This window comes from Cetorhinus maximus, chromosome 21 (genome assembly GCF_964194155.1).
Source record: "Cetorhinus maximus chromosome 21, sCetMax3.hap1.1, whole genome shotgun sequence".
Taxonomy (NCBI): domain Eukaryota; kingdom Metazoa; phylum Chordata; class Chondrichthyes; order Lamniformes; family Cetorhinidae; genus Cetorhinus; species Cetorhinus maximus.
In genome coordinates, this window is record NC_135899.1 from 60,264,451 (window position 1) to 60,286,223 (window position 21,773).

Consider the following 21,773-nt stretch of genomic DNA (forward strand, 5'->3'; position numbering starts at 1 on the left):
CTGTTTAGAGCCCCTCGGGCTGTACAGATCAAAATGAAAGGCTGTAAATGACTGTAATATTGTTTGTACTGATGCACCTGGTGATACATTTTGTAAAAGTTTAACCTGGATTGTACCCTTGTAATGTTGTTTTTGAAATGGTTTTGAATGTGATTGAAGATTTTTATGAATAAAGTATATTTTTACAAAAAAAAAAAAAAAAACTGCCATGGCAAGGTCGGGATGGAAGGGCGAAAACCAATCGCGATCCGAATTCATACCGTGGGTTACCTATCACCGTCCGAGTCACGGTGAACCACAGCGACGAAGGAGGATCACCTATGGATCGGGGCTTCTTCACCAGGAGGATCCTGTTGAAGGCGTGCGGCTTCCAAGCTACGGAGATCTTCACCCTGCATGACTCCCGCAAAGGCGGTTATTTCGACGTGACGTTCAAGCAAGTGGCAGACTGCGTCCGGCTCCTGAGGGTGTTCGAGGAGAAGAGAGACCTGCCGGAGATGAAGATCCTGACGGCGGAGCCGCACTTTTCTCTGCCGTTGCAACGGGAACGTGAGGTGATGGTGCATGTGTACAACCCCTTCGTCCCTGTCGCCGACGTGGTCACCTTCCTCACCAGGTACTTCGATAAGGTGGGGAGCGGCACTGAGATTCGAGACGACTTGGGGATCTGGACAGGCAAACGCCTGTTTAAGGTCACGCTAAAGACCGATGGTAAGGGAGCCATTTTCCACCCTCCTTCCAGTTTCGCAATCGGGGGAAACCGTGGCTACCTGGTCTACGCTGGGCAACCCAAGCATTGCCGCTCATGCGGCAAGGCTGGTCATGTGGCGGCCAACTGCAGCGCCTCCCTCTGCAAGATCTGCAAACAGGAAGGGCACCAGACAAAAGACTGCAAACAGGCCAAGTGCTGCAACCTGTGTGGCGAGGCAAGTCACCTCTACAGGACCTGCCCCAAACGCTGCCGTACTTACGCACAGGCAGCCAAAGCCGACCACGGGGAAGCAGAAGAAATGTTCCGTGTCACTCCAACCACCAAGGCCCCCAGGGAGCTCAACGGGACAAAGGAGGACACAGAGAGAGACAAGGTGGAGAAAGAGATTGAGGCAACAGAGAGCCAATCAACAGCACTACCCCCTGAACCTTCCAGTCCTCAGGACAGCGAATCAATGGAGGAGGAGGCAGCAGTGGAAAAGCAGCAGGGGGAGTGGCGGACGGTGAAGAACAAGAAAAGTAAGAGGGAGCGAAGAAGAAGCAAAGGCGTTTCCCAGAGAAGCGGCAAGAGGCGTCTCCCATCCGACACGGATGACAAGGGCAGCAGCTCTTCGGATGAGGAAGTGCCAGAGCGGCACCGACAGAAGAGGCGGCAAAGCTCCAGGGCGTTGGAGGACGAGACACCCGAGCTCCAGAAAATTGGAGACAACAAGGAGACCAGCGCACCCCAACTTGGCCTGCAACCTGAGGAGGCCAGTGCACCACAGCCCCTGGAATCTGGGAGCAGTGAGGCAATCATCGCACCCCAGCTCCAGGAAGCCGGGAACAGCAACCCCCCAGAGGGGGTGAGTTTTGGAGAAGCTTCTCCAGCAAAGGTCATCTCAAAATCCGCTCACTACGTGAACCTCCAGATGCCACTGGAGCAGAACACGGCCAAGGAGATCTACCTCAGCCCATCCAAAGTGAAGGAATTTGAGCTCACTACGGGTATGAAGGAGCAGACTAAAGGTCTGGGACTCTCAGAGACAGTGGGTTTGGTAGGAGAATAAATGCTTTAATATGGGTTTAAAGATTGTATCCATAAATGTGCGTAGCATTAAATCTACTATGCGATGTGTTGCGACCTTGGACTACCTAGCCAAGGTCAAAGCTGACCTGTTGTTTCTGCAGGAGTGTGCGATACCGCACCTCAGCTCCTACAGGCAATGGTCACGATGGTGGTCCCACGGGCCATCGATCTGGTCGGGCGGAAACGACTCTCGTTCCTCCGGCCTGGGTATTCTGCTGCGGGGAGGCAACTTCACCGTCTCCGAGGTCAAGGAGGTGGTGGGCGGGCGACTCCTGGTAGCAGACGTAATGTACAAGAACGCTCCACTCCGGTTAATTAACGTGTACGGCCCGGCACAAGGGGCTGAGCGGCTGGAGGTTTTTCAGCAGCTCCCACTGCTGCTGGCGACCTCCAGGCCGGTCATTCTGGGCGGGGACTTCAACTGCATCATCGATGCGGCTGGACGATCCGGCAGGGCCGGAAGCAGATTGGACGCTACGTCCAGATCCCTGATGGAAACAGTTAAGGATGCCAAGCTGCACGACGTCTTCAGCAACCCTGCAGACGGAGCGCAGCGTAGATACACCTGGTCGCGGCCAGACGGGTCCATTCGTTCCAGGATAGACTTCCTGTTTGTGTCCCGTGCATTCACAGTCAGATCCACCGAGGTCAAGCCGGTGTTCTTCTCTGACCACTGCCTCCTACTGGCGGACTGCCACTTGGAGGAAGACCTGAGGGTGGGCAGGGGGGCATGGAAGCTAAATGTGCAACTGCTGACCCCAGAGAACATTGAGGAGCTCAAGAGGGATTACAAAGGTTGGAGAACCGTGAAACCCCTCTTTGAGTCCCTGACACACTGGTGGGAAGTGATCAAGGGAAGCATCAAGAGGTTTTTCATCCGCAAAGGCACCCAGAAAGCTAGAAAGGAACAGAGGGAAATGTCCCGACTCCAGGAAAAGATGCAGAATCTGCTCCGGCTGCAGTCGATGGGGGTCGATGTCAAGGAGGAGCTCCAAGAGGTGAAGGGCCAGCAAGCCTCGCACTTTGCCTCGGAGGCCTCCAAGATCATCTTCCGTTCCAGAGTCCGCTCCGTGGAGCAGGATGAGACGTGCTCACGTTTCTTCTTCCAAAAGGTACACAGAGAGCGCTCTGTGATCAGCAGCCTGAAGGAAGAAGACGGCTCAGTAAAGTCATCACGGTCCGACATTCTGAGGATCAGCAAATCCTTTTATGCCGGACTGTATGACGTGAAGCCCACGGACAGCACGGCCTCCCAGTCCTTCCTGTCCTCTATCACGGAGGTCTTAGACCACAGTACGCGGGAGAGCCTAGACAAACCGCTAACTCCTGACGAACTGACTAAGGCCCTCGAGTCCTTCGAGAAGAGTAAAACCCCCGGAAGCGACGGCCTGCCGGCGGAGTTGTATTCGGCTCTGTGGGACTTGATCGGCCCAGACCTGCTAGAAGTGTACGAGAGTATGCTCCTGGCCGGCAGCATGTCAGAATCCATGAGGAAAGGCATCATCACCCTCATCTACAAGCACAAGGGGGAAAGGGAGGAAATTAGAAATTGGCGACCCATTTCACTGTTGAATGTGGACTATAAGATTCTGTCCAAGGTCATCGCCAACCGGGTCAAATCCGCTCTGGAATTGGTGATTCACCCTGACCAGACCTGCTCTGTGCCAGGCAGGAAGATCTCTGACAGCCTGGCGCTGCTCAGGGATACGATTGCCTATGTACAGGACAGGGGTGTGGATACCTGCCTCATCAGCTTGGATCAGGAGAAGGCCTTTGACAGAATATCGCACACCTACATGGGGGATGTGCTCTCCAAAATGGGCTTTGGGGAGGGAATTCGAAATTGGATCCAACTGCTCTACACTAACATCAGTAGCGCAGTCTCAATCAATGGGTGGGAAACAGATAGCTTTCCGATTAAATCTGGAGTCAGGCAGGGCTGTCCTCTCTCGCCTGTCCTTTTCGTGTGCTGCATAGAACCCTTTGCCGAGTCCATCAGGAAGGATCCGGGCATAAGAGGAGTGACGATCCCAGGCAGTGGAGGCACTCAGGTAAAAGCCTCCCTGTACATGGACGACGTCGCCGTCTTCTGCTCGGATCCGCTGTCGGTGCGCAGACTGATGCACGTCTGCGACCAGTTCGAACTGGCCTCGGGAGCCAAGGTAAATCGTGGGAAGAGCGAGGCCATGTTCTTTGGGAACTGGGCTGACCGATCCTTTGTCCCCTTCACTGTCAGGGCTGACGGCCTGAAGGTGCTGGGGATATGGTTCGGAGGGACCGGGGCATGCGTTAGAAACTGGAAGGAGCGAGTGGCTATGGTGAAAAGGAAACTGGGCATGTGGGAGCGACGCTCCCTCTCCATTGCGGGTAAGAACCTGGTCATCAGGTGTGAGGTACTCTCGCTGTTGCTGTACGTGGCGCAGGTCTGGCCCATTCCACACTCCTGCGCGATGGCGATCACTCGAGCCATCTTCCGCTTTATCTGGAGGTCGAAAATGGATCGTGTCCGCAGGGACGCGATGTACAAGCCTCTAGATAAAGGGGGAAAAAACGTGCCCAACATCGCCCTCATACTGATGGCCACCTTTGTGTGCGGCTGCATCAAGCGGTGCGTAGACCCTCACTACGCAAACACCAAGTGTCACTACGTGCTGAGGTTCTACCTGTCCCCGGTGTTGCGAAGGATGGGTCTGGCCACGCTGCCGCGGAACGCTCCAAGTAGTTGGACCGTGCCGTACCACCTGTCCCTGGTGGAAAAATTTATGCAGAAAAACACCTTTGACCACAAGTCCATCAGGCAGTGGTCAGCACGTAACGTCCTAGAGGCCCTGAGGGATAAGGAGAGGGTGGACCCTGTGGGATGGTTCCCCGAGCAGACTGTCAAAGTCATTTGGCAGAATGCCTCATCGCCAGAACTTTCCAACAAGCACCAAGACGTAGCTTGGCTGGTGGTGAGAAAGGCCCTCCCCGTCAGATCCTTCCTACACGCCAGGAGTCTCACCCCCTCTGCACGATGCCCTCGAGGTGGCTGTGGTGGGGAAGAGACCGTTGTTCACCTCCTTGTGGATTGTGCCTTTGCAAAGAAAGTCTGGAGAGAGATGCAGTGGTTGCTGTCGAGGTTCATCCCGAGCAGTTCTGTGACACAGGACTCTGTGCTCTATGGGCTGTTCCCAGGGACACACACCGAGACAAACATCGACTGCAGCTGGAGGATCATCAACTCGGTGAAAGACGCGCTTTGGTCTGCCCGAAACTTGTTGGTCTTCCAGCACAAAGAGTTGTCCCCGACCGATTGTTGCGGACTGGCACAATCCAAAGTCCAGGACTACGTGCTGAGGGACGCACTAAAGCTTGGGGCAGCTGCCGCAAAGGCGCAATGGGGAAGGGTCGCTGTCTAAGACCTTTCTACCACAGCGCACCGAGAGACTGGGAACTGTTTAGAGCCCCTCGGGCTGTACAGATCAAAATGAAAGGCTGTAAATGATTGTAATATTGTTTGTACTGATGCACCTGGTGATACATTTTGTAAAAGTTTAACCTGGATTGTACCCTTGTAATGTTGTTTTTGAAATGGTTTTGAATGTGATTGAAGATTTTTTATGAATAAAGTATATTTTTACAAAAAAAAAGGTGTCAGCTTTGAGGGAATTCGAAATTGGATCCAACTGCTCTACACTAACATCAGTAGCGCAGTCTCAATCAATGGGTGGGAAACAGATAGCTTTCCGATTAAATCTGGAGTCAGGCAGGGCTGTCCTCTCTCGCCTGTCCTTTTCGTGTGCTGCATAGAACCCTTTGCCGAGTCCATCAGGAAGGATCCGGGCATAAGAGGAGTGACGATCCCAGGCAGTGGAGGCACTCAGGTAAAAGCCTCCCTGTACATGGACGACGTCGCCGTCTTCTGCTCGGATCCGCTGTCGGTGCGCAGACTGATGCACGTCTGCGACCAGTTCGAACTGGCCTCGGGAGCCAAGGTAAATCGTGGGAAGAGCGAGGCCATGTTCTTTGGGAACTGGGCTGACCGATCCTTTGTCCCCTTCACTGTCAGGGCTGACGGCCTGAAGGTGCTGGGGATATGGTTCGGAGGGACCGGGGCATGCGTTAGAAACTGGAAGGAGCGAGTAGCTATGGTGAAAAGGAAACTGGGCATGTGGGAGCGACGCTCCCTCTCCATTGCGGGTAAGAACCTGGTCATCAGGTGTGAGGTACTCTCGCTGTTGCTGTACGTGGCGCAGGTCTGGCCCATTCCACACTCCTGCGCGATGGCGATCACTCGAGCCATCTTCCGCTTTATCTGGAGGTCGAAAATGGATCGTGTCCGCAGGGACGCGATGTACAAGCCTCTAGATAAAGGGGGAAAAAACGTGCCCAACATCGCCCTCATACTGATGGCCACCTTTGTGTGTGGCTGCATCAAGCGGTGCGTAGACCCTCAGTACGCAAACACCAAGTGTCACTACGTGCTGAGGTTCTACCTGTCCCCGGTGTTGCGAAGGATGGGTCTGGCCACGCTGCCGCGGAACGCTCCAAGTAGTTGGACCGTGCCGTACCACCTGTCCCTGGTGGAAAAATTTATGCAGAAAAACACCTTTGACCACAAGTCCATCAGGCAGTGGTCAGCACGTAACGTCCTAGAGGCCCTGAGGGATAAGGAGAGGGTGGACCCTGTGGGATGGTTCCCCGAGCAGACTGTCAAAGTCATTTGGCAGAATGCCTCATCGCCAGAACTTTCCAACAAGCACCAAGACGTAGCTTGGCTGGTGGTGAGAAAGGCCCTCCCCGTCAGATCCTTCCTACACGCCAGGAGTCTCACCCCCTCTGCACGATGCCCTCGAGGTGGCTGTGGTGGGGAAGAGACCGTTGTTCACCTCCTTGTGGATTGTGCCTTTGCAAAGAAAGTCTGGAGAGAGATGCAGTGGTTGCTGTCGAGGTTCATCCCGAGCAGTTCTGTGACACAGGACTCTGTGCTCTACGGGCTGTTCCCAGGGACACACACCGAGACAAACATCGACTGCAGCTGGAGGATCATCAACTCGGTGAAAGACGCGCTTTGGTCTGCCCGAAACTTGTTGGTCTTCCAGCACAAAGAGTTGTCCCCGACCGATTGTTGCGGACTGGCACAATCCAAAGTCCAGGACTACGTGCTGAGGGACGCACTAAAGCTTGGGGCAGCTGCCGCAAAGGCGCAATGGGGAAGGGTCGCTGTCTAAGACCTTTCTACCACAGCGCACCGAGAGACTGGGAACTGTTTAGAGCCCCTCGGGCTGTACAGATCAAAATGAAAGGCTGTAAATGATTGTAATATTGTTTGTACTGATGCACCTGGTGATACATTTTGTAAAAGTTTAACCTGGATTGTACCCTTGTAATGTTGTTTTTGAAATGGTTTTGAATGTGATTGAAGGTGTCAGCTTTGACCTGGATTGTACCCTTGTAATGTTGTTTTTGAAATGGTTTTGAATGTGATTGAAGATATTTTATGAATAAAGTATATTTTTACAAAAAAAAAAAGGTGTCAGCTTTGAGTCAGAAGGTAGTGGGTTCATGTCCCACTCCTGGAAAAAAAAGTCAAGAACTGTGAATGTACTCAGAGTTACATAGTTGTTGGGAAAGATTTATTCCAGACCGGAGGTGTCAGCTGTGGCTCAGTTCATAGCACCCTCGCCTTTGAATCAGAGGGTTGTGGGTTCATGTCCCACTCCCGGAAACCAAGAACTGTGATTGTACTCGAAAAGAGTTGCAATCTGTGACTGTTGATAACTCGAAAGAGTTTCTTGCAAGTGATGCAAAGATCATATTCCTGGGAGGGAGGTGTCAGCTGTGGCTCAGTTCATAGCACCCTCGCCTTTGAATCAGAGGGTTGTGGGTTCATGTCCCACTCCCAGAATCCAAGAACTGTGATTGTACTCGAAAGAGTTGCAATCTGTGACTGTTGATAACTCGAAAAGAGTTTCCCATACCTACCTGGGAGGTGCAGGTGGGGAGGTGTCAGCTGTGGCTCAGTTCATAGCACCCTCGCCTTTGAGTCAGAAGGTAGTGGGTTCATGTCCCACTCCTGGAAAAAAAAAAAAGTCAAGAACTGTGAATGTACTCAGAGTTACATAGTTGTTGGGAAAGATTTATTCCAGACCACACAGCTCAATACTCCTGGGAGGTGCAGGTGTCAGCTGTGGCTCAGCTCATAGCACCCTCGCCTTTGAGTCAGAAGGTTGTGGGTTCATGTCCCACTCCCGGAAAGAAAAAAGAACTGACACTTCTCTGGACGATGGTGTAATATTCAATCCTGGGAGGCGCCAGCTGTGGCTCAGTTCATAGCACCCTCGCCTTTGAGTCAGAAGGTAGTGGGTTCATGTCCCACTCCTGGAAAAAAAAAGTCAAGAACTGTGAATGTACTCAGAGTTACATAGTTGTTGGGAAAGATTTATTCCAGACCACACAGCTCAATACTCCTGGGAGGTGCCAGCTGTGGCTCAGTTCATAGCACCCTCGCCTTTGAACCAGAGGGTTGTGGGTTCATGTCCCACTCCCGGAAACCAAGAACTGTGACTGTACTCGAAAGAGTTGCAATCTGTGACTGTTGATAACTCGAAAGAGTTTGAAGAGCCCCCTGGGAGGTGCCAGCTGTGGCTCAGTTCATAGCACCTTCGCCTTTGAATCAGAGGGTTGTGGGTTCATGTCCCACTCCTGGAAACCAAGAACTGCGATTGTACTCGAAAAGAGTTGCAATCTGTGACTGTTGGTAACTCAGAAGAGTTTCCCAATTACCTGGGAGGTGCCAGCTGTGGCTCAGTCCATAGCACCCTCGCCTTTGAATCAGAAGGTTGTGGGTTCATGTCCCACTCCTGGAAACCAAGAACCATGATTGTACTCAAAAGAGTTGCAATCTGTGACTGTTGATAACTCAAAAGAATTTTTTTTTTTTTTTGACAGGATGAGGATTTTTTTTTGCAAAAATATACTTTATTTATAAAATATCTTCAACCACTTTCCAAACTATTTCAAAAACACCATTACAAGGGTACAATCAGGTTCAACTTTTACAAAATGCATCACCAGGTGCATCAGTACAAACAACATTACAATCATTTACAGCCTTTCATTTTGAGCTGTACAGCCCGAGGGGATTTAAACAGTTCCCAGTCCCTCGGTGCACTGTGGCAGAAAGGTCTTAGACGGCGACCCTTCCCCATTTCGCCTTTGCGGCAGCTGCCCCAAGCTTTAGTGCGTCCCTCAGCATGTAGTCCTGGACTTTGGAATGTGCCAGCCTGCAACACTCGGTCGGGGACAACTCTTTGTGCTGGAAGACCAACAAGTTTCGGGCAGACCAAAGAGCATCTTTCACCGAGTTGATGATCCTCCAGCTGCAGTTGATGTTTATCGTAAAGCAATGGCTATAACCAATCAAACCCATACCATGGGGTACCTAATACTGTCTGAGTCATGGTGAAAGACAGTGAAGGAGGAGCACCCATTATTTGGGCCTTCTTCATCAAGTGGATCCTGTTGAAGGTGTGTGGATTTGAACCTGTGGAGATCTACTCCCTGCAGGACTTCCCCAGTGCTGGATATTTTGATGTGACTTTCAGGAATGTTGCTGCCTGTGTCAAGTTCCTGAAGGTGTTCGAGGAGAAGAGAGACCTGCCGGAGATCAAGATCCTAACGGTGGAGCCACTCTTTGCTCTGCCGTCGCAACGGGACCGTGTGGTGACTGTGCATCTCTACAACCCCTACGTCCCTGTCGCTGACATGTTCACCTTCCTCACCAGATACGTCGACAAGGTTGGGAGCTGCACCGGTTAGAGACGCCTTTGGGATTTGGACATGCAAACGCCAGGTTAAGGTCACGCTCAAGACCGACGGTAAGGGAACCATCTTCCACCCTCCTTCCAGCTTCGCTATCGGGGGAAGCCGTGGCTACCTGGGCAACCCAAACTTTGTCGCTCATGCAGCAAGTCTGGTCATGTGGCGGCCAACTGGAGCGCCGCCCTCTCAAGAACTGCAAACAGGAAGGGCACCAGACAAAGGATTGCAAACAGACTAAGTGCTGCAACCTGTGTGGCGAGGCAGGTCACCTCTACAGGACCTGCCCCAAACGCTGCTTCACTTATGCACAGGCAGCCAAAGCCAATGAGGGGGAAGCAGAGGAAATGCTTCGTGTCACTACTACCAAGGACACTTGCAACACTCCAACCACCATAACCCCCAGTGAGAACAACGGGACAAAGGAGGACAGGGAGAGAGACAAGGTGGTGGAAAAGATTGAGGCAGCCAATCAACAGCACTGCCCCCTGAACCTCCCACTCCTCAGGACACCGAATCAATGGAGGAGGAGGCAGCAGCAGAAAATCAGCAGGGGGAGTGGCGGCTGGTGAAGAGAGCCAAAAGGATGAAGGGGCTAAGAAGGGACCAAGCCACTTCCCAGACAAGTGGCAAGAGGCGTCTCCTATCCGACACGGTTGACAAGGGCAGCTGCTCTTCGGACGAAGAAGTGCCAGGACGGCACCCACAGAAGAAGCGGCAAAGCTCTAGGGAGTTTGAAGACGAGACACCCGAGCTCCAGAACATTGGAGACAATGAGGAGACCAGCGCACCCCAACTTTGCCCACAACCTGAAGGGGCCAGCCCCAGGAATCTGGGAGCAGTGAGGCGCTCAGCGCACCCCAGCTCCAGGAAGCCGGGAGCAGCAACCCCCCAGAGGGGGAGAGGATTGGAGAAGCTTCTCCAACAAAGGACATTTCAAATCTCGTTCTCTGCACGAACCCCTAGATGCCACCTGAGCGGAACATCTCCAGTGGGGTGGTTCAGGACAGTTTCCTCAGCCCATCCAAAGTGAGGCAATTTCTGCACACTGTGGGTATGAAGGAGCAGACCAAAGGTCTGGGACTCTCAGAGACAACAGTTTTGGTAAGAGAATAAATGCTTTAAAATGGGGGGTTCTCCCAGGACCGAGGGACTGGGAACTGTTTAGAGCCCCTGGGCTGTATAGCTCAAAATGAATGTCTGCAAATGATTGTAATATTCATTTATTGTATTGACGCACCTTGTGATACATGTTGTAAAAGTTGAACCTGATTGTACTTTTATGATGGTGATTTTGAAATGGTTTGGAATGTTCTTGAAGATATTTTATGAATAAAGTATATTTTTGCAAAAAAAAAAGGTTCTCCCAGGACGAGAGTCCCTGACACACTGGTGGGAAGCGATCAAGGGAAACATCAAGTGGTTTTTCATCCTCAAAGGCACCCAGAAAGCTAGAAAGGAACAGAGGGAAATGTCCCGACTCCAGAAAAACATGCAGAATCTGCTCCAGCTGCAGTCGATGGGGGTCGATGTCAAGGAGGAACTCCAAGAGGTGAAGAGCCAGCAAGCCTCGCTCTTTGCCTCGGAGGCCTCCAAGATCATCTTCCGTTCCAGAGTCTGCTCCCTGGAGCAGGATGAGACGTGCTCACGTTTCTTCTTCCAAAAGGTACACAGAGAGAGCTCTGTGATCAGCAGCCTGAAGGAAGAAGACGGCTCAGTAAAGTCATCACAGTCCAACATTTTGAGGATCAGCAAATCCTCTTATGCCGGATTGTATGACGTGAAGCCCACAGACAGCACGGCCTCCCAGTCCTTCCTGTCTCTATCACGGAGGTCTTAGACGACAGTACACGGGAGAGCCTGGACAAACCGCTGACTCCTGATGAACTGACTAAGGCCCTTGAATCCTTCGAGAAGAGTAAAACTCCCGGAAGCGAAGGCTTGCTGGTGGAGTTGTATTCGGCTCTGTGGGACTGGATCAGCCCAGACCTGCTAGGGGTGTACGAGAGTACGCTCCTGGCCGGTAGTATGTCAGAATCCATGAGGAAAGGCATTATCACCCTCATCTACAAGCACAAGGGGGAAAGGAATCTGGCCATGTGGGAGTGATGCTCCCTCTCCATTGCGGGTAAGAACCTGGTCATCAGGTGTGAGGCACTCTCGCTGTTGCTGTACATGGTGCAGGTCTGGCCCATTCCACACTCCTGCGTGGTGGCGATCACCCGAGCCATCTTTCGCTTTATCTGGAGGTCGAAAATGGATCGTGTCCGCAGGGACGTGATGTACAAGCCTCTAGATAAAGGGGGAAAAAACGTGCCCAACATCGCCCTCATACTGATGGCCACCTTTGTGTGTGGCTGCATCAAGCGGTGCGTAGACCCTCAGTACGCAAACACCAAGTGTCACTACATGCTGAGATTCTACCTGTCCCCGGTGTTGTGAAGGATGGGTCTGGCCACGCTGCCGCTGAACGCTCCAAGTAGTTGGACCGTGCCGTACCACCTGTCCCTCCTGGAAAAATTTATGCAGAGAAACACCTTTGACCACAAGTCCATCAGGCAGTGGTCGGCACGTACCGTCTTAGAGGCCCTGCGGGAAAAGGAGAGGGTGGATCCTGTGGGATGGTTTCCCGAGCAGACTGTCAAAGTCATTTGGCAGAATGCCTCATCGCCAGAACTTTGCAACAAGCACCAAGACATAGCTTGGCTGGTGGTGAGAAAGGCCCTCCCTGTCAGATCCTTCCTACACGCCAGGAGTCTCACTCCCTCTGCACGTTGCCCTCGAGGTGGCTGTGGTGGGGACGAGACCGTTTTTCACCTCCTTGTAGATTGTGCCTTTGCAAAGAAGGTCTAGAGAGAGATGCAGTGGTTTCTGTCGAGGTTCATCCCAAGCAGTTCTGTGACACAGGACTCTGTGCTCTACGGGCTGTTCCCAGGGACACACACCGAGACAAACATCAACTGCAGCTGGAGGATCATCAACTCGGCGAAAGACGCACTTTGGTCTGCCCGAAACTTGTTGGTCTACCAGTGTAAAGAGTTGTCCCCGACCGAGTGTTGCAGACCTGGCACAATCCAAAGTCCAGGACTACGTGCTGAGGGACGCACTAAAGCTTGGTGCAGCCGTCGCAAAGGCGCAATGGGGAAAGGTCGCTGTCTAAGACCTTTCTGCCACAGGGCACCGAGGGACTGGGAACTTTTTAGAACCCCTCAGGCTGTACAGCTCAAAATGAATGTCTGCAAATGATTGTAATATTCATTTATTGTATTGATGCATTTTGTGATACATGTTGTAAAAGTTGAACCTGATTGTACTTTTGTGATGGTGATTTTGAAATTGTTTGGTATGTTCTTCCTGATATTTTATGAATAAAGTATATTTTTCCAAAAAACAAGGTTCTCCCAGGACGAAGCTAGCCCATTGCACTTCGGGTGTGCTGACACCTGCGATGTCCCCAAATGTGGGATACTCGACTGCAAAATTTGTGGTAGTGGGGGACTGCGTTCGCGCTCTCCCCTGATTTACAATTCAAAAAATAGACTTTAACTTGTTTTTTCAAGAAGGTTCTTTATTATACCTTATCCAACACAAGCAATATAGGCCACAAAATACTCTTTCCAAATCTAGACTCTTTTGTTTTCCCTTCCGCAACTATCCAGCCCCCATTCTTTTCCTCCCTGCGATTATCAACAGGCGATTATTCATTCTCTGCATCATTTTATCGCCGCCATTTGTTTTGTGGCCGCCAAATTCCACGCGCCATTTTTAACCCCGCATTTGCCCACTCCAATATTCTCTCTCAAATCCCCATATAATACCCAACCCACCATCAAAACAGTCCCTGCACTCCTTCCAGCACCACGCTCCACCTCCCAACCCACCCCGTATCTCTCTGGACTTCTGTATAATATCATCAGTCAGCTATTCATTCATTTACATTCAGCATTTAAAACATGCAGCTGCAAACCCTCACTCAAACATGTACAAGCACCCTGTCCCCATGTTCATTCTAACTACCCCCCTCCGAAATCAACAGCAGCCTCCCACCCCCTCTGTATAATCTCCCCCTTCAACAGCCCCCTCTGTGATTCCTACCTTCTCAAACTCCTGCCCCCCTCTCCCCATGTGTAAAGTCTTTCCCTGCCCTTCTGCAGCTCACTTCTCCTGCTGTGGGTTTATCTCATAAACAGGCTTTCCATTCACTTGCCATTATTTCTTCAAGACTTCAATAGTGCAAAGTGAAGAAATAAACAGAGAAAGAAAGCTGGAGAGAGACAGAAAGAAATCTAAACCCAGAACCTCCGTAAAATGAATAGAAAATGACCAACGGGAATCTCGTTTCACGGTCAGGATGATCGCACAGCCTAAAACACACGCATCATCCCTGAATTATAACACGACTTTAGACAGCTTCACATTAGGACTTTTCACTTTCTCTTGTGGGGCTCCAGTTCCTCACACACCGGAGGCTAACATGTATGTTTTAGATTGCAAGGCCGGGCTACTTTAACCCCAGGATTATCTTTTTGAAACTCCAGGACCGCAGCCCAACAGGAACTGGTTAACCGGAGCCACCGAAAACCAGGGTCCCGGACAGGAAATGAAATCTCAGGGTAAGAAACAGACACAAACTCACGTGGGCCCATGGGGCGCGGCCTTGGAGAAGGTCTCAGTCTGTCCCCTCTGGAGGGAGCTCCTGAAGAGGAAGAGTCCTTGTCCCAGTCTGGATCTTCACAATGCAGGTTTCAAAATAAAAATTCCTTGAGGGGTGAGGGAAAAGGACCAAATGGAGAATCCCAAGCCCACACTTGCCAGCAGCAAGTGCTGCAATCTTCTAGGAGATGGCTTCCAAATTGGCTACCTCTGCGCTCACCATCCTGTTCAGGTGGGCATACTTTCGATGTTGCAGTCCCAATCATAGGCTCAGCAGCTCTGAAGCCTGTGCAGCCCCATTGGGAGAGGTGAACAGGTGAACAGAGAGGCAGGTCAGGGACCACAAGAGTGCCTCAAAATGGAGGCACCCCTTGACCAACACAGAGTGGTTGCATTGAAGACACCGGAAGCTGGTCGGGATATTGGGATGGAGGGGAATCCCCTCCACAGGATTGGATGGGTCCATGTTTGCTGTGTTTCATCCATGTGGCCCTGTGATTGGGGCATGGAGTCTTTGGCTTCAATGGGCCCCCAGCCTGCTGCAGGAAGACCACGTCCAATGAGCTGATAGTCTCTGTATGCGGCAAGGGCCTTCTTCATCTGTGGGAAAGTTCGGGCATGGCCTAATTAGAGCCATAACCACTCTAATTGCTGCCCACATCTGTGAATCGGGCAATTATCCTGTTCCCAACTGAAGCCTGGGCAAGTTCCCCAGTAGCATGAATACACTGGGGAACTGTCCTGATGCAGTGCCCATTATTTTCCTGCCACTGCCCCCCATAACCTTGTCTCCATGGGGTTGGGAAAATCCAGCCTATACTGAACAGCAATTTCAAGAAACTGACTCGTGTGCATTTTCATTGCTGGTTCCCTAAGATCTGAATGTGACTGAAGATAAAGGAAGGTATTCAGTAGCCTGAGTATCCTAATTTCAAAATGTTATGAAACAGTACTGCTGTGAAAATTAATGTAAGGAACAATTCTTAGGGTATTTGTTTTTAACAGATGGACTTGTTTAATTATGGTGCATCGACTATGACTAAATACGAAAAGCAACCAATAAAACATAAATTTAAACCAGGCAGCGAAATGACAGAAGTTAATGGAAATTCATAACAAGTTGAAGCTAATGTATCCAATTAAATGATTTTACATTGTCTGAAAATGGAAGATTGTTCATTGGCATTTGTACAGAACATTGTCTGTACAGAATGAAGATCATAATCTATTGCACCTTCTGATGCTGCAGTCCCCATCTTCTGTTCTCTGATAGTAAGAGACAATAGGCTATGGAGAGGAATACTTTCAATGATATTAACCCCAATCTCTAAGATGTCTTTAGATCTTCCACATAGAAGTTTTCTTTAAGCTGTTTTTTTTCTAAGCATTCATGGGATGTGGGCATCACTAGCTAGGCCAGCATTTATTGCCCATCCCTAATTGCCCTTGTGAAGGTGGTGGTGAGCTGCCTTCTTGAACTACTGTAGTCCATGTGCTGTAGGTAAACTCACAATGCTGTTAGGGAGGGAGTTCCAGGATTTTGATCCAGCGACAGTGAAGGAACGGCATGTATTTCCAAGTCAGAATGGTGAATGTGTTGGAGGGGAACTTCCAGTGGTGGTGTTCCCATCTGTCTGCTGTCCTTGGCCTTCCAAATGGTAGCAGTCGCGACTTTGGAAGGTGCTGTCTGAGGAGTCTTGGTGAATTCCTGCAGTGCATCTTATAGATGGTACACACTGCGCCACTGTGTGTTGGTGGTGGAGGGAGTGAATGTTTGTCCATGGGGTGCCAATCAAGCAGGCTGTTTTGTCCTGGATGGTGTCAAGCTTCTTGTAGATGGTGGACAGGCTTTGGGAATTGAGGAGATGAGTTTCTCGCTGCAGGATTCCTAGCCCCTGACCTGCTCTTGTAGCCACAGTATTTATATGGCTAGTCCAGTTCAGTTTCTGGTCAATGGTAACCCCCAGGATGTTAATAATGCAGGATTCAGCAATGGTAATGCCATTAAATGTCAAAGAGTGATGATTAGATTCTCTCTTGTTTGAGATGATCATTGCCTGGCACTTGTGTGGGGTGAAAGTTACTTGTCACTTGTCAGCCCAAGCCTGGATATTGCCCAGGTCTTGCTGCATTTGGACATGGATGGCTTCAGTATCTGAGGAATTGAGAATGGTGCTGAACATTGTGCAATGATCAGTGAATATCCCAACTTCTGACCTTATAATGGAAGGAAGGTGAAGCAGTTGAAGATGGCTGGGTCTAGGACACTACCCTGAGGAACTCCTGCAGTGATGTTCTGGAACTGAGATGATTGATCTCCAACAACCACAACCATCTTCTTTTGTGCTAGGCATTACTCCAACCAACAGAGTTTTCCCCTTGATTCCCATTGACTCCAGTTTTGCTAAGGCTCCTTCATGCCACACTCGGTCAAATGCTCCTTGATGTCAAAGGAAGTCACTCTCACCTCACCTCCATGTTTGTACCAAGGCTGTAATGAAGTCAGGAGCTGAGTGACCCTGCCAGAACCCATATTGAGTGTCAGTGAGCAGGTTATTGCTAAGCAAATGCCGCTTGATAGCACTGTTGATGACCCCTTCCATCACTTTACTGATGATCGAGAGTAGACTGACGGGGCAGTAATTGGTCAGGTTGGATTTGTCCTGTTTTTTGTGTACAGAACATACCCGGGCAATTTTCCACATAGCCAGGTAGATGTCAGTGTTGTAGCTATACCGGAATAGCTTGGCTAAGGGCGCAGCAAGTTCTGGAGCACAAGTTTCCAGTACTATTGCTGGAATATTGTCAGGGCCCATAGCCTTTGCAGTATCCAGTGCCTTCAACCATTTCTTGATATCACATGGAGCGAATCGAATTAGCTGAAGACTGGCATCTGTGATGCTGGGGACCTCCAGAGGAGGCCAAGATGAATCACCCACTCGACACTTCTGGCTGCAGATCGTAGCAAATGCTTCAGCCTTGTCTTTTGCACTGCTCTGCTGCACTTCTCCATCATTGAGGATGGGGATATTTGTGGAGCGTCCTCCTCCTGTGAATTGTTTAATTGTCGACCACCATTCACACCTTAATGTGGCAGGGCTGCTTAGATCTGATCCATTGTTTGTGGAATTGCTTAGCTCTGTCTATCACTTGATGCTTGTGCTGTTTGGTACACAACTAGTTGTGTGTTGTAGCTTCATCAGGTTGACACCTCATTTTTAGGTATGACTGGTGCTGCTCCTGGCATGCCCTCCTGCACTTTTCATTGAACCAGGGTTGATCCCCCCCTGGCTTGATGGTAATGGTACAGTGGGGGGATATGCCAGGCCATGAGGTTACAGATTGTGGTTGAGTACAATTCTGCTGCTGCTGATGGTCCACAGCACCTCATGGTTGCCCAGCCTTGAGTTGCTAGATCAGTTTGAAATCTATCCCACTTAGCACGGTGATAGTGCCACAAAATGCAATGGAGGGTGTCCTCAATGTGAAGACGAGACTTCGTCTCCACAAGAACTGTGTGATAGTCACTCCTAGGCAGCTACAACTGTGGCAAGCAGGTTGGTGAGTATGTGGTCAATTTTGTTTTTCCCTCTTCCCTCACCACCTGCTGCAGATCTAGCCTAGCAGCTATATCCAGGAGGTTTCCTTGCCCATGTTTGACCTGATGCCATGAGACTTCATGGGGTCCAGAGTCAATGTTGAGGACTCCCAGGGCAGCTCCCTCCCAGCTGTATTCCACTGTGCCAGCACCTCTGCTGGGACAGGACATAGCCAGTGATGTTGATGGTGATGTCTGAGACTTTATCTGTAAGGTATGATTCTGTGAGAATGACTATCGCAGGCTGTTGCTTGACCAATCTGTGAGACAGCTTTGTCAATTTTAGCATGAGAACCCAGATGTTTGTAAGGAGGACTTTGCAGGGTCAACAGGGCTGACTCTGCCATTGTCATTTCCTGTGCCTAGGTCGATGCCAGGTGATCCAATCAGTTTAATTCCTTATTGACTTTTTTTCTTAGCAGTTTGATACAACTGAGTGGCTTGCTAGGCTATTTAAGAGTCAACCACATTGCTGTGGGTCTGGGGTCACATGTAGGTAAGACCAGGAAAGGATGGTAAATTTCCTTCCCTAAAGGGCCATTAGTGAACCAGATGGGTTTTTATGACAATGATTTCTTGGTCATCATTAGACTTTTAATTCTAGATCTTTCCATGGTGTGATTTGAACCTGGGTTCCCCAGAGCATTGCCCTGGGTCTCTGAATTACTAGTCCAGTGACAATATAATTACACCAGCACCTCCCTCAGCTTCTCCAACTTCATAAGAGAAATCTTCACAATAATTGTTCCTCGTCCTTAGAGTGACAACAAGTAACTCAATATTAATCATAGTTTAAAGCAGTCTTTCAAGACAACTTTAAACATACTGGAAGCAATCATCAGACTTCTAAAAGAAGGGGTGAATTATAACTGATGTGGCATGGCTTCCTTGTATCTGTGATTTGTCCATTGATAGCTGAGACAGGTGGACTAATGAGGTCCCATGTTTGATCTCTCTCTGGGTTCTGCTAAGTTTGTTAATCTGGCTGGTGTGATTGGCCTTGTAACCTCTTTGGGAATTAAAAATCGACCAGGTTTCCTGATTGTGGTGATTTAAGACCTTCTCCAACTGCACCTGTAAGAATGTCAGATGAGAGCCAGATTGACTCAACCTCTGCTGCCAAAGACTTTGAGGACAATCATTGTCAAGGGTCATGCATGAATCAACCACTGTTGTTAATTAACAGAGGATGGTCTAGCAAACAGGCTACTGATACTGAAACCTGGGGGAGAATTTTCTCCCCGTTGGGCGGGCTGATTGGGAGCAGGCGCGGGCGGGCGTGCAGCCACTCGCCACCTGCGATCGGCTGCGCGCTGCCATTTTATGTGGGCCGGCCAATTAAGGCCCGCCCAGCATGACGCGCACCCGGAAGCGCTCAGCACTACCTGTGCGGGCGGTGAGGAGGAGGAAGAGTTGGGGTGCATGCGTGCGAAAGAGCACAGAAATCTCCCTGAGGCACGGAGCTGCCACAGGGAGATTAATTTGATTGTGAAAAATGGAAAAAAGAATTTAAAAAATCACTCAGACATGTCCCCCTCATGTGACAGTGTCACATGAGCTGGGACATGTTTATGTATTTTAATTAAAAAATTTTACTTAATTTATAAACCCTTCATGAAGCCTCATCCCACCCATGGATGAGGTTTCATGAGAAATACAAAGGCCGCCTGGGCTCTTTGCCTGCCCACAAACCTTAAGGTTGGACAGGCAACCCAGACAATCAGTGTAATTAGGTACTTAATGGCCTTAATAGGCCTTTGACAGTTCAGCAGGCGCACAGCCGACTCCAGTGTGCGCCCGCTGAACTGAAGATCGGAATGATGCGCGGTGACGTCGGGATGCACGCCCGATGTCACCGCACGTCATTGTACGCGTCAGCGTGCGGCGCCCGCCCCCGCACGCCAACTGGAAGATTCTGGCCCTAGATTTTCACTTGCATTGTTTACAATAGAATGGCTATTTGTGAGTTTTAAACAGGCTCAAACAAAAGTGCCTTCTGGGAATGGAAAATTGTGGGCAAGTGAAATTTAAAGGAATAGGGTCAATAGAATGAGGGTGTCATAGCAGCTGTACAAAAAATTCTCTGCAGACCCTCAAAAGGCAACTCAAACCATTAACAGCTTTTGTCAAGACTGAAAGAGGGAGGTGTGGAGAAGGGACAGGCAATAATGAATGGCAAGGAAACCCAAATGAAGAAATGAGTCTATAGGCATGTGCCCAGCACTTTACTCCCAATTGGTTTGCTGCTGGAGTGGAGCTGGTGCTACCTGAGGCATTAGTGATGTCAGTGGTACTCTGCTCTGTGTTAGTGCACAGCACCATTTCCTCATCAGCATTACAGCCGTGTGAAAACGTCCTGGTCACAGCTGATCATTACTGCCACTGATAGCATAGTAGCAATGGGTGTCCTAGGAGCAGATGAAGCCACATTGTACCTGCCTCCCAACGTCCAGATCCTAAGAAAACAACCCCTGTGATTATTGACAGAAATGATCAGTGACACTTTGCTGGATTCAGCCAACCTAGCTCCACTGGCTCTTGATCACCACCTTCCGTGCTGTAGAACTGAAGGGAGACGAACTTAGAAATATTACTGCAGAAACATCCAACATTATGATTAGTCAAGTGTACCCTCTTAATGGCATTAGGTATGTCAGCCAGCTTCAGAAATTGGAGCCTCCAGTTGCACTAACTACTGGGTAAGGTGGGGTATGTTGTTTACTAGTGGGCAAGCATAGATCATGTACCATGGAGCCTAATTTGTGTGATATTGTTCAGAAGAGAGGAGCGGATGGTCCTCTGCTAAATATTTCAGATTGATAACCTATTCGTACCAGTAATGGTGGTGGAAAAAATCAAGAAAGAAAGTGGTTCAAAACCATTACTTTGAGGTGTTGTCACTGTTTTGCAAGTAATAACAGCCAATTGGCACACCATTACATCTCACAAACAGCAATGAGATAAATGACCAGATGATCTGTTCAGTGATTTTAGGCAAGAGAGTCTAAAATGACTTTCCAGCATTGTTGCCACAGGGTCTTTTGCATCCACCTGAGAGGGCCTTGAATTAACTTCTTATCTGAAATATGGCAGCTCCAACAATACATCAGTCTCCTAATAATACATTGAAGTCTCCAAGATTGTGTGCTCAAGTGCTGAAGTGGGACTTCAAGCCATGCTGCCTGAATCAGAAACAAGAGAGCTACGACTGAGCTGAAGTTGACACAAGTCAGTTAAACACTTGGCACAAAGGCTTCAGGGAATCTATGGTCCTGATATTAACTTAGAGGCCAAAAGGAAACCGGGTTGCTGTTTTGTGGTCAGGGAACCCAGAAGAGTAGGTTTCCCTCTGCCCTGCCAAATTTAATGCCAGGACCTGATCAACACTTCTTGACTCCATGCCCCATTTGTAGCTGGCTAGCTTGAGAGGCTGTCTGACTGTCAAGTGGGAATGCCCGCGGCACCAGACTGCAACTAGGGACGGGAGAGGTGGGAGGGAGAGATTGTAGGTCGGGGGCCGTAGATAGATCAGAGGTACTGGAAACGTGCTGGAGGGGTCGAAGGTGCATCAGAAAGACTGAATTGGCACACCAGGGGTTGGAGACACCAGAGGGAACAAAGATACATGGCGGGTGGGGGAAGCAGAGACACATCAAGGACCTGGCAAGTGGGCAGTAGGGTGAATTTTTATTTTCCCTTATTCATTCTTGGGATGCGAGCATCACTGGCAAAGCCAGCATTTGCAGCCCAAAGCTTCTGCCCTTGAACTGAGTGGCTTGCTAGGCCATTTCAGAGGGCAGTTAAGAGCCAGCCACAACACTTTGGCTCTGGAGACATGTGTAGGCCAGACTGAGTAAGGACAGCACATTTCTTTTCCGAAAGGGCATTAGTGAACCAGGTGGGTTTTTACTATAATCTTAGTTTTCTGGTCACTATTACTGA

The 21,773-nt window shown here is 49.9% G+C and overlaps 1 non-coding gene across 1 annotated transcript; it reads left to right on the forward strand.

The window, feature by feature from the left end:
* Positions 1-12,937: 12,937 nt before the first annotated feature.
* LOC144696197 (U1 spliceosomal RNA) lies at positions 12,938-13,099 on the forward strand. The gene has a single exon (XR_013580110.1). It is a non-coding gene; the product is annotated as a U1 spliceosomal RNA (small nuclear RNA).
* The last annotated feature ends 8,674 nt before the right edge of the window (positions 13,100-21,773 follow it).